General features: G+C 39.2%; 1 protein-coding gene across 2 annotated transcripts in view; it reads right to left on the bottom strand.

The window, feature by feature from the left end:
- rgs7a (regulator of G protein signaling 7a) overlaps positions 1-10,446 on the bottom strand; it is a 51,641-nt gene that overhangs the window by 32,064 nt on the left and 9,131 nt on the right. The gene's annotated exons all lie outside the window — the stretch shown is intronic.

Genomic DNA, 10,446 nt, shown 5'->3' with positions numbered 1-10,446 from the left:
CTCGCATCACCCGCATGCACATGCACGAGATAAACAAAACGGGGACACACTCATAGAAAAACAGCTCCATAGAGATCAAACACTCCACAGGGAACCTTTAATATAGCAACATAAGAGGCTCTTAGACTTGTTGCTTGTGTGTTGTCCACTTTCTCTTTAATGTTTCCTTTGAGTTATTGAATAAAGCTCTATGTGAAGAATTTGGTAAAAAGTCCCATGATTAAATAGAACCAGAATGGATTTAAATGCACAGGTTTAGCTTGATCAGGTCTGGAGGAGAAAATAACATCAAGCATCTGTGACATATCGTGAATCAGTAACATGTAAGATGTAATATGCTTTGTCCCTAAATCAATCAGAGGTAGTGTAAGACCTGGCTTATAATTAAGTGCCAGAAATGAACATTAGATTCATAAAGGTGTCAGTATGCTTCAACCAAATTGCTTGTTCCCCTCCCCCCACACATTTACGATGTCAGAATTGGGGGGGCTGCATCCGACAATTTCTGTAACTTTACGAAACCGACAATCCCAAAAGCATGCCCACTTCACAGAGCAAATTTTCAGGTGTGCAGAGGTGAGAAAGTATGCAGGGTTTGAACTTCTGACACACATTTACATAATAATGTCACCAGAGGACAATGGTCCAAGACAAGCGCTGAGTAAGTGCATTGAAAAAAATGATTGGATGTGCCAGAATTTTCTTCATTTAAACAAAGATAAAACTGAAGTCATTGTTTTTGGAGCCAAAGATTAAAAGTCAGTGCTCAGCTTCGGTCAGTAATGTTAAAAACCACAAACCAAGCCAGAAATCTTGTAGTCCTGGACTCAGACTTGGTTTTCAACAGCCACATTAAGACAATTACAAAGTCAGCCTACTAGCAGCCTTAAGAATATATCCAGAATTAAAGGACTTGTGTCTCAGCAGGGTTTGGAAAAACTTGTCCATTCATTTATCTTCAGTAGACTCGACTACTGTAACAAGGTCTCGCTAAAAAAATTATCAGAAAAATGCAGCTCATTCAGAATGCTGCTGCTCTTGTCTTCACTAAGACCAAGAAAGTGGATCACATCACTCCAGTTCTGAGGTCTTTACATTGGCTTCCTGATTTTAAAATACTGCTGTTGCTTTATAAAGCACTTAATGGTTTAGGGCCAAAGTACATTTCTGATCTTCTGCTACGTTATGAACCATCCAGACCTCTCAGGTCGTCTGGGACAGGTCTGCTTTCTGTCCCCAGAGTCAGAACTAAACATGGAGAAGCAGCAGTCAGTTTTTATGCACCACATCTGGAACAAACTCCCAGAAAACTGCAGGTCTGCTGCAACTCTCAGTTCTTTTAAATCATGGCTGAAGATGTTTCTGTTTGCCGCTGCCTTTTATTAAATCAAATAATGATTGATTTCTTACATTGCACTGTCACTTTTACTCTCCTGTTTTTTCTATTTAACTCTTTTAAGTGTATTCAAATATCTTTTTATATTGCCCTATGCTGCTTTATGTTTTATGTATTGCACTTTGAATTACCTTGTTGAAATGTGCTATACAAATAAACATGCCTTGCCTAGTCTCAAACCCATAACTCAACTCTCCTACTGTTAACCTACAGTAGCAAGATTAAAGAATTAATAAAATATAGATGTCATAATCTTGTTAAGTCACACTGGACTACATATATTAAGCTCCATTTTTGCTGCAAGATGTCAGCCAAGACAGATATTATCCAGAAGTAAGAGCCATCATTTATAATAGGTCTTGCCATCATGTGAAACCCTAACCTCAAACAAATATTTAAATCTGGTGCTGAAGACATAAAGTGAGCTAGATGTTGCAGCTGCATGATGTACTTATTGCCTCTAATTTATTCAGAAACTAATTTCAGTCGATAGTCTGTATATTACCAGATTGAAAATCAGAAGCAAAGACAAATCACAGCCCAGTGAGTGGGGCCTTTGTCTAATCAGGTGTAGGAAAGGTTTACGTTGATGTCTGAGTGAAAGAGAGAACTGTAGGTCTTTTGATGTCTGTCTCAAGCTAATGCATTCATGGCCTTGCCAGACCACACTGAGCGAAGTGAAAATCTGCATGATTTTGGCAGGTTAATAATTAATAGTATTTGCTAGATTATTCTTTTCACTTCCCAAAGTTATCTTTCTAGGAAACTGAAGTAATCTAGGTATTTTTTTGTATAATAATCAATCTCCCTTTATACCTCCAACATCATGAAATGCCTTTCATAATATACTACTTGGTTGGTGGTGCATCATCTTCTCCATCGTTTCCTTGCTTAGAGTGTAATAATCAAAACTCATTGGTAAATCATTTCTGTACACTACAGCAAGAGCAGCAGTTGCAGTATTGTCATCTGGTTTGATGGACAGATGGTATTATCACTATTTAATTTAGAACGCTTTCCAGATGGTTGCCAACAGATACTTGCATCCACAATGCCCTTCTTCACAGCATTTTCATCAACTTTTACAGCTTTTTAGAACACATGGCCTTCTTCCTCCTCACTTCCCTAGAGAATCATTGTCCCTGGCGTATGGCTGCAGAAGGATGTTCAGTATTTCCCCTGACTCCTCAACATTTCCCTACCCGAGGGACAACCCTCTACTAGAGAGAAAGAGATAAGCATTGAATCATGGATGAGAGGTAGTCAGTCAGCTATGCCTGCTCCCTGGAAAAAAACACTGGCATTTATCCTCGTTTGACATTGCTGCAGTTAATGCAGTTCTTTGCCAGCCGGTAGGATTCTGCCATCTCATGCTTTATGCAACCACAGCACATTTTAGAGTACCATACAATTCCCAAAAGGATTATAGTATAGTCTTATGTTCCAAATCAAATTAAAGCTCTATGTGGTGACTTTTTCATAGTAAAATATAAACTTTTAATCTTTACCATCATTGTAGTCGACTCTTACAGGATGTAACTAACCTTTTATCTTAACATCAGACCCTTATTCTGATCTGTGGTATACTGGCGCAAAATTGTACCTCTGAACAGGAAGTTTTGTTTTTTATAATTGAAAGAAATGGTAAAACAATGTTGGTGTTGTTTAGCATTTTGTTCTAAATCCACTGTGATCTGCAACCGCCAGGCCTGTTTATTGTCTAACAACTGAGGTGAAACAGACTGCAGTTTCAATTTCTGACTTTCTGTTGATGGTGATGCTATTGTGCCAAGAACTTTACCACTGACATTTCTACTGATAGTTCTATAATAATCATATCTATCTGACAAGTAAAGTAAATAAATTTACATTCATTCACATTAAAGCTGCACTAATTAGCTTCTAGCTAGTGAACATAGTGGAGTATCAAGCAGAGAAAGAGACAGATACAGTATTTCCCTCAGGAGTTGGAAGAGACCAAAAAAAATAATTACAAGGAGAGTAAATACTGGACTTACATTCATCAGATGGACAGAAACACAACTCCAAATAAATGCTAATGTTGGTCTGTGTATGCTGAATATGTAAATAGGCAATTGTTTGATAACACGTTCACCACATTGTGTTTACAGTTATAGTTGTTGTACTGCCCCCATGTGAAAAATCAATGAATATTGCTTTAAATTGATAATATATTATTTTGTAAATTGTATTGCCTTTATCCTAATCCTAAAGTCATTCTCCTTTATATAGTTATTTAATCTGCTGCTTTGTGTTTTTGCATGTTCTTTTTTTCAAATGACATGTAGCGTTTTGTACTGCAGCTGTTTTGAAATCAGTAACTCTTGTACTAGCCGTTGCATTAACAGAAATTGGAGTAATAGTAACAGCAACAGTAGTAGCAGTACAAGCAGTAGGTAGACTAGTAATAGTATTAGTGGTAGTAGTGTTTTCAGTAGTAAGCAGCAGTAACAACGGGGACAGTAGGTGGTGACACTCTGATAATGTGGGACAAGAGCTATTATACTTATACATGCTTTTCTGATACAGGTGACCCAAGGCACAGTATCCCACTCTCACACATACACCCCTCATTTGTCCTGTATTACTTATGTTTTCAGTGTTATCTTTGTTGTTTGTATTAATCTCATCCCTATTATATATCTCATCCCCCATATCAATGTCTGGTTCATGTTGGAATAGTACTCCTGGGGCTAGACCTTCTACACTCTTCTGTCTCTACCATTAGCTGACTCTGTTTTATAGACACTGAATTCTGTCTATTTCTAAATCTACTATGATCTGGTATTCCTGGCTGGTGGTGGGATAGTGGTCCTAGGGCAAGGCCTCTCTCTCCCTCCCTCTCACTCTCTCTCACTCTCATCTTCTTGGTGGGCGGGCAGTGGGCGCGATGACTAAGCCAAGGTTGGCCATGTGCTAGAACATAATCCACTGAAAGCCAATATCCCTCCTGCCCACCTACCATGGTTTCATCACTCAAACAGCATGCTATCATAAATTAGTAGATAGAGGAAGAAGAAAGCTGCATTACTCATATTGTGCAAAAGTTTTGCAAAAGTGAGCACAACAGTATCTAATTACTAATGGTTGTATATACACACACCTAAAAAGCATGCTATCATCTATAGTTCAGCCCTGCACAGACAATTACACATACTAATTTATAATTCAATAAAACAATAAGAAAAAATGGTTTTAAAGATCATACTGTGATTTCAGCACTTGTTCGTGATTACCAATCAGCAGTTGCACTAATGGGATTTGTACTTAGAAGCATTTAATAATCATGCTTTTATTTTTGGTGCAGTCTGGCCATGGGAATACTGTAGTGTTAAATGAAATCACCCCTATAGTTAATCCTTCATCAAGGCAAGCCTGTTAGCAGTGTCCAAACTGTCTGGCATTACACTTGAGGAGTCTTATCATTGGGCACCAGAAAACATGCTTACTTAGACCAAACAGAGAGACAAGGAGGAAGAGGACAAGGATGAGAGGAAAACAGAGAGGGAGATCCAGGGAGGGACGCTGGGTATGGAAACAGAGATGCACTGGGAATAGAAAAGAAGGGAGGATGCTGTCTATTTTTAGGTCCACATAACATGAGAGGGAAGGGGCCTCACTGCTCTCCTCTTCCTCTCTCCATCCCCTCATTTCCCACATTCCTCCTTGGCACGTGCAATAGACACTCAGGATGGTTCTGTGTGCCCCGAATACCAATAAGAGAAGCAGCTGGGTGCTGGCAGGCTGACATTCTTCTGCCTTCTCCTGTCTGCAGAACAGAGACAAGACAAGGACTGGGTATCTGACAGGACACGCACACATGCACACTTCAGAGGACACAACAGACAGGATAGACAATAAACGATAAGGGTAGACAGTTTAACGCAAGTGACACTTGAACTATGGAGCAATGAAGATGATGGACTTGTTGAACCTTTCAAAATGACAGTCACACGTGGAGTGCAGACCGTCATCAGGTAGAAACCATTAATATGGTGATGCTTCAGATACATAGATGGAAAGCTACAGTTCCTCACTAAATTAAAAACAGGTCGAATTAAAACTTTATCACTGCTATGGTTGGATGTACAGTGCTACATATCATAAATGGCACAAAGTTGTCAACTTGTCATATATGTACAATTTAGAGGACAGGGATGAGGCCACTGGAAAAAAATAAATTGCCTCAATTCATACATTCATGCAGGACAGCTTCATTAATAACAAATCTTGTCAAATCCTCTCTCACTTGCTCCTAGCGCTTTCATTTACACACATTCATTATCAAATCAGTCCATTGCAAGGAATAGAGAGACCCTACCCACCATATCCTAATGCAATGTTAAACCTGACCTTGTTTTTTTTCACTCTGCTCAAGATAAATAACATATTTTATCCTTTGTTCAGCACAGGCAGCAAGAAATAAGAGGCAATGCTGCCAATATACATGTCCACGAGATCTGTGGTGGGGCTTTATTGGGAGATGACAACGTCCATTCACTGATTTACAGGCTGAACAGAGAAGAGATAGAGATAAAAATAAAAAATAGCAATTAACAGTGTAAAAAGGAGTAAAACGCTACTCGAGGAAAGGTACGTTAATATTAGCAGCAAAATGTACTTAAAGAGCAACTTACAGATCCAGCCACCTAGAATTTGACCCCAGGGTCAGCAGGGTCTCTGCTGGGTACTTGGCTGAAATTAAATTCCCTTCATATATGTGTGTATTCACACATATATTCATGTGTGAATGTGTTTTCGTGAAGGAAGCGCTAACCCATGGTGACACCCACACCTTGCGTGTTTTTGGTGAACGGTGAACTGAATGTATCCGTTTGCAACAAATGAACGTTCACTCTCGTGGGAGTGAACGATGCTCACCCACTGTGTTTTACGGCATCCGGCATGCAGGTGTTTTGGGTCATAGAATCTGATGGGTCACAGATTTTTGAAACAACACAGCGAGCTCAAGCATCCAACTATTCTAGGGAAATATCTGCGAGTGAATGATAATCACAAGAAATCATTAACAAAGGATAAGGTGCAAAGTTCCTAAACCCAAGTCAAACTCACAGCATTTTTAAAGGGGAAAAAAATGGAAGAAATGAACGTGAACTAGTTTAAAATTGTGAACTATGAACTAGTTCATTTTAATCTGTGTGAACTGAACTTTAAGCTAGCTCGTGGGAAGCGTGAACTTGCACAACACTGTTGGGAATTTCCAACTAGAGAGGGAGTCAAACACTGCTTTTCAGCCTGGTGTTAAGATATTCGTTAGGTTTTAAAAGTAAAAGTACTCATTAAATTGGTAAATTGGAAAGTTGGTCCTGAATGTTATATGTACTGTTTATATACATTCAGTTGCCACTTTATTAGGTACACCTAGCTAAAACTAATGCAGTCCAGCAGTCCTGCAATAAATGTTTCTGTTGTTTAGCCTACCCTCATTGATGTAAATGGGGTGGTACTTTGGGCACTGTTGTTTAATCTATAACAATGCAACTTTATAACTGCGTAAATTGATTATAGGATTTATATTTAAAATCTTAATGTAACTATAGCTGTCACATAAATGTAGTGCAGTTAAAAAGTAGGCTACAATGTTTCCTTCTGAAATGTTGTGGAGTTATAGTATCAAGTAGCATCAAATGGAAGTTCTCTGGTAAAGTATAAATTATACTTTAATACAGCACTTGAGTAAGTGCCCTTAGTTACTGCTAGTGATAGAGTTTTTCACCTTTTCATTAATGTGGTTGAACTGTAAGTGAAAGGTGTTGGTGAAAGATGCATAAGCTCAGCCACTGCACTGCAGGCTTTCATGGACTGAGCAGCACTCGTTAAAGTGTGTGGATGTTTGCTCACTCATACGCATGGACTAGCACAGAAATACAGAAACACACACATACACACACATAAACACACTCATGCTCATGTCAGTTTGCTAGCTAAGGGTGTGCTGGACACATTGTTGAAGTGTTTGAGATAATAGCATTTGACAGACTGCTGGTGTGGTTGTCATGGGGATGCCAACAGAACAGCCACCAGCCACCACAGCAGAAACAAAACGGATGGCAGGCGAAAGCACAACCACAGTATTGTCCACAGGAATGTCATCTCTCAATTAGCTGATGAGACACATAACTAGGAGTCAGTGCCTGAGAACCAAGATGAATAAAATAATGCTTACCAAGATAAGGAATTCTAACTAAAGTAGAGGGACAGTGGTTTTGTTTTAGATATTGGACATATTATGGCTGAAAAGAGCATGTATAGCATTATTTTAAAAGTAAACTATAAACAAGACTATGGCTGTGTTCAGAATCACTCCCTATTTACTATATATAGTCGTGCACTACATTTAATGTCCGCCATTTTATGCGAGTGTCTAAATTCTTAGTGTTTTATCCACTATAGTGCCCTTAAAAAAATACCACAATGGAACACTTAAGGCATGTAGCCTAGCATCTCGCTGTCAGTAATGACGTAAAATGATGATGATTAGTATAGTAAGTGTAAAATCTGAATTTGCTGCTCACTATTGAGTAAAGTATTGAATGTCCATTATATAGGGAGTTGTGAATGAGTGAACAAGGGGGTGATTTCGGACACTAGTCTACAGCCATGCTAGCAGCTCTGTGAGGCTGCTAGGCATAGTGGTTCTTTAAGCTAAATGCTACCATCAGCACGCTAGCTGGTATAATGTTTACCATCTTAATTTAGTGAATTAGCATCATATCATTTGCTAATTAACATTAAACACAAAGTACAGCTGAGGCTGATAAGACTTTTGCATTGGTTTTGCAGGTATTTGATCATAAACCAAAGTATTGAGGAAATTAAAAAAAAATTTAAAAATTTGACCTGATGATGATGCTAGAGGAAAAGTCAGGGGAATCACCAAAGGGATAACAAGTCATCCTCTGGGGAACATGAATGTTTGTCTGTACAGAAGTTTATGGTAATCTAACCGACAGACTTTTGTAATCCATAGAGCCACACAGCTAGCGTGGCTAAAAACAGCTCTTTTCATAACAACATGTATTTTCAAGAAAATTGTATATTAATATTTCCATTACCAACTATATCAGAATATCTGTGATTAATCATCTTGTTTACATAGCTGCCTGGACAAGAAAGACAGACCTTGAATTAATTTAATGATGAGGCCAATTTCCCTGCACCCAGACCCTAATTTACCTCCATATTTTACAGCTGACATAGTTCTTTCAAGTGCACCTCGAAATATTAAAATATATGGAAATAATATAGGCTGTTTAGCATTTGCTTCCTAACCTGCAAACTAAGCTAATTAAATCACACATTTCAAAATAAATATTATTCTTTACCTCCCTGTATTTAAATATAACATAAAACTCTCAACCTAACTATATAATAGTAGAATCTATGGGTATAATAATAATAATAATAATATAATATAACAATTTAAAGTTTCCATATCTTGAACTACATTATTAGGGTAGTTTGCTGAAGCATTAGTGTTTGATATAAGGACACACACATATATAACCAAGCTACTTAAGAAACTCACACCACAGCTGAACACATTTTGAAACATCATTATTTTGCAACATTTTAGCAGTGAAAGGCACAAGACGAGGAAGAAGCAGCAGCAGGTTGAGTCAAGATGGCACCCGAGGTTTATAGACTCGGCTGTACTGCGGATGGCTGTGCTTGCTTAGCTGAACTAATGGTGTGAAGCTGTGAGCCTCAGTAGGCTGCAGGTGGAAGCTGCTCAGCACACTGCAACCTGCAAGCTGAGTGTGCGTGTGTGTGTGTGTGTGTGTGTGTGTGTGTGTGTGTGTGTGTGTGTGTGTGTGCGTGTGTGTGTGTGTGTGTGTGTGTGTGTGCGTGTGTGTGTCTGTCTGCCACAATGATGAGCTGAGAAGTGCACAATTTTAAACAAAGGTGTGTCTCTGTCTGTTTGGCAAATGAAAATGTATGTCTCAAACATATGAAAATGTACCCTTTGGAACAACTGCTGTTTGACTTTTATTATTTCGTTGGTATTGGATTTGCACGATGGCACTCATGGCAGGCTAATCACTGAGACATGATTGCTTCTGGGAGAATGACTCCTCATTGTTGAGAGAGGCACCGAGCTGCAGGGGGACAATCAGGCCAGCACTCTCAGTTACAGTTCCAGTCAATTTGGATGGAAAATGCCACATCCAATGGTTGTTTGTTTAGAGAGAGTTCCCAATAAAGATATGAGTCACGAGTGAATCATTTCACACAGGAGGAGAGATGACTGTGCTCTAGCAGGGTCCAAATACATTCCTCTCTACATATCCTCTGTGTGAGGATAAAAGCTGACTGGAGTGGCATGGACTCTGACTAGGGCTCTGATGACTTCAAAGAGGGGTGAGGGATGTGAGAGGAGGGGACAGAGAGACAGGGGTGGATGGATGCTTCACTGGTAAGGAACCACACACTGGGGGCGTGTAGAAAGAGAGTGAGAGTGCACATGTGTATCAGGGTGAGTGCGAGAGAAACAAAGAGAGAAAGTTAATGTAATATTGCGAGCATATGAGAAATATCAAAGACCTGAAACTGAACAAAGGAGGGCATGAGAGTGGGAGGGGAGAGGGAAATAAAAGAGATAGAAATGGAGAGGGCAAAGTGGGAAGACCATAGCGAGAGACAGACAGTGAGGGCAACTGGAATGAAAAAGTCTTGGGACTGAGAAATGTTTTCACAAGTCTAGACAGTGAGAGAGAGACAGAGAGAGAGGGAAAAGGAGAGGGAGAGACAGACAGAGAAAAGTAAAAGGATGTTTTGCAGAAAGACTACATTCTTGCTTCAAGGTGCCAAAATACACTGCAGAGAAGGGAGGTAATGCATGAAATACTCTGCGGAGAAGATAACAAGATTTCTTTTTTCTGTTTACTTTTGAAGGCTCTTGACGTGTAAATATGATTAGAGGCTGCTATGAAATATACAGTGCTTGTTTTGGAGAACGGCATTCCTCCAATATTTATTTTTTCTTTGGCAGAATGCTTTAGTGGATG

The sequence above is a fragment of the Siniperca chuatsi genome, linkage group LG11 (assembly GCF_020085105.1).
Source record: "Siniperca chuatsi isolate FFG_IHB_CAS linkage group LG11, ASM2008510v1, whole genome shotgun sequence".
NCBI lineage: Eukaryota > Metazoa > Chordata > Actinopteri > Centrarchiformes > Sinipercidae > Siniperca > Siniperca chuatsi.
The sequence above is the reverse complement of the archived record's forward strand: the minus strand, read 5'-3'. Positions and strand labels throughout refer to the sequence as shown.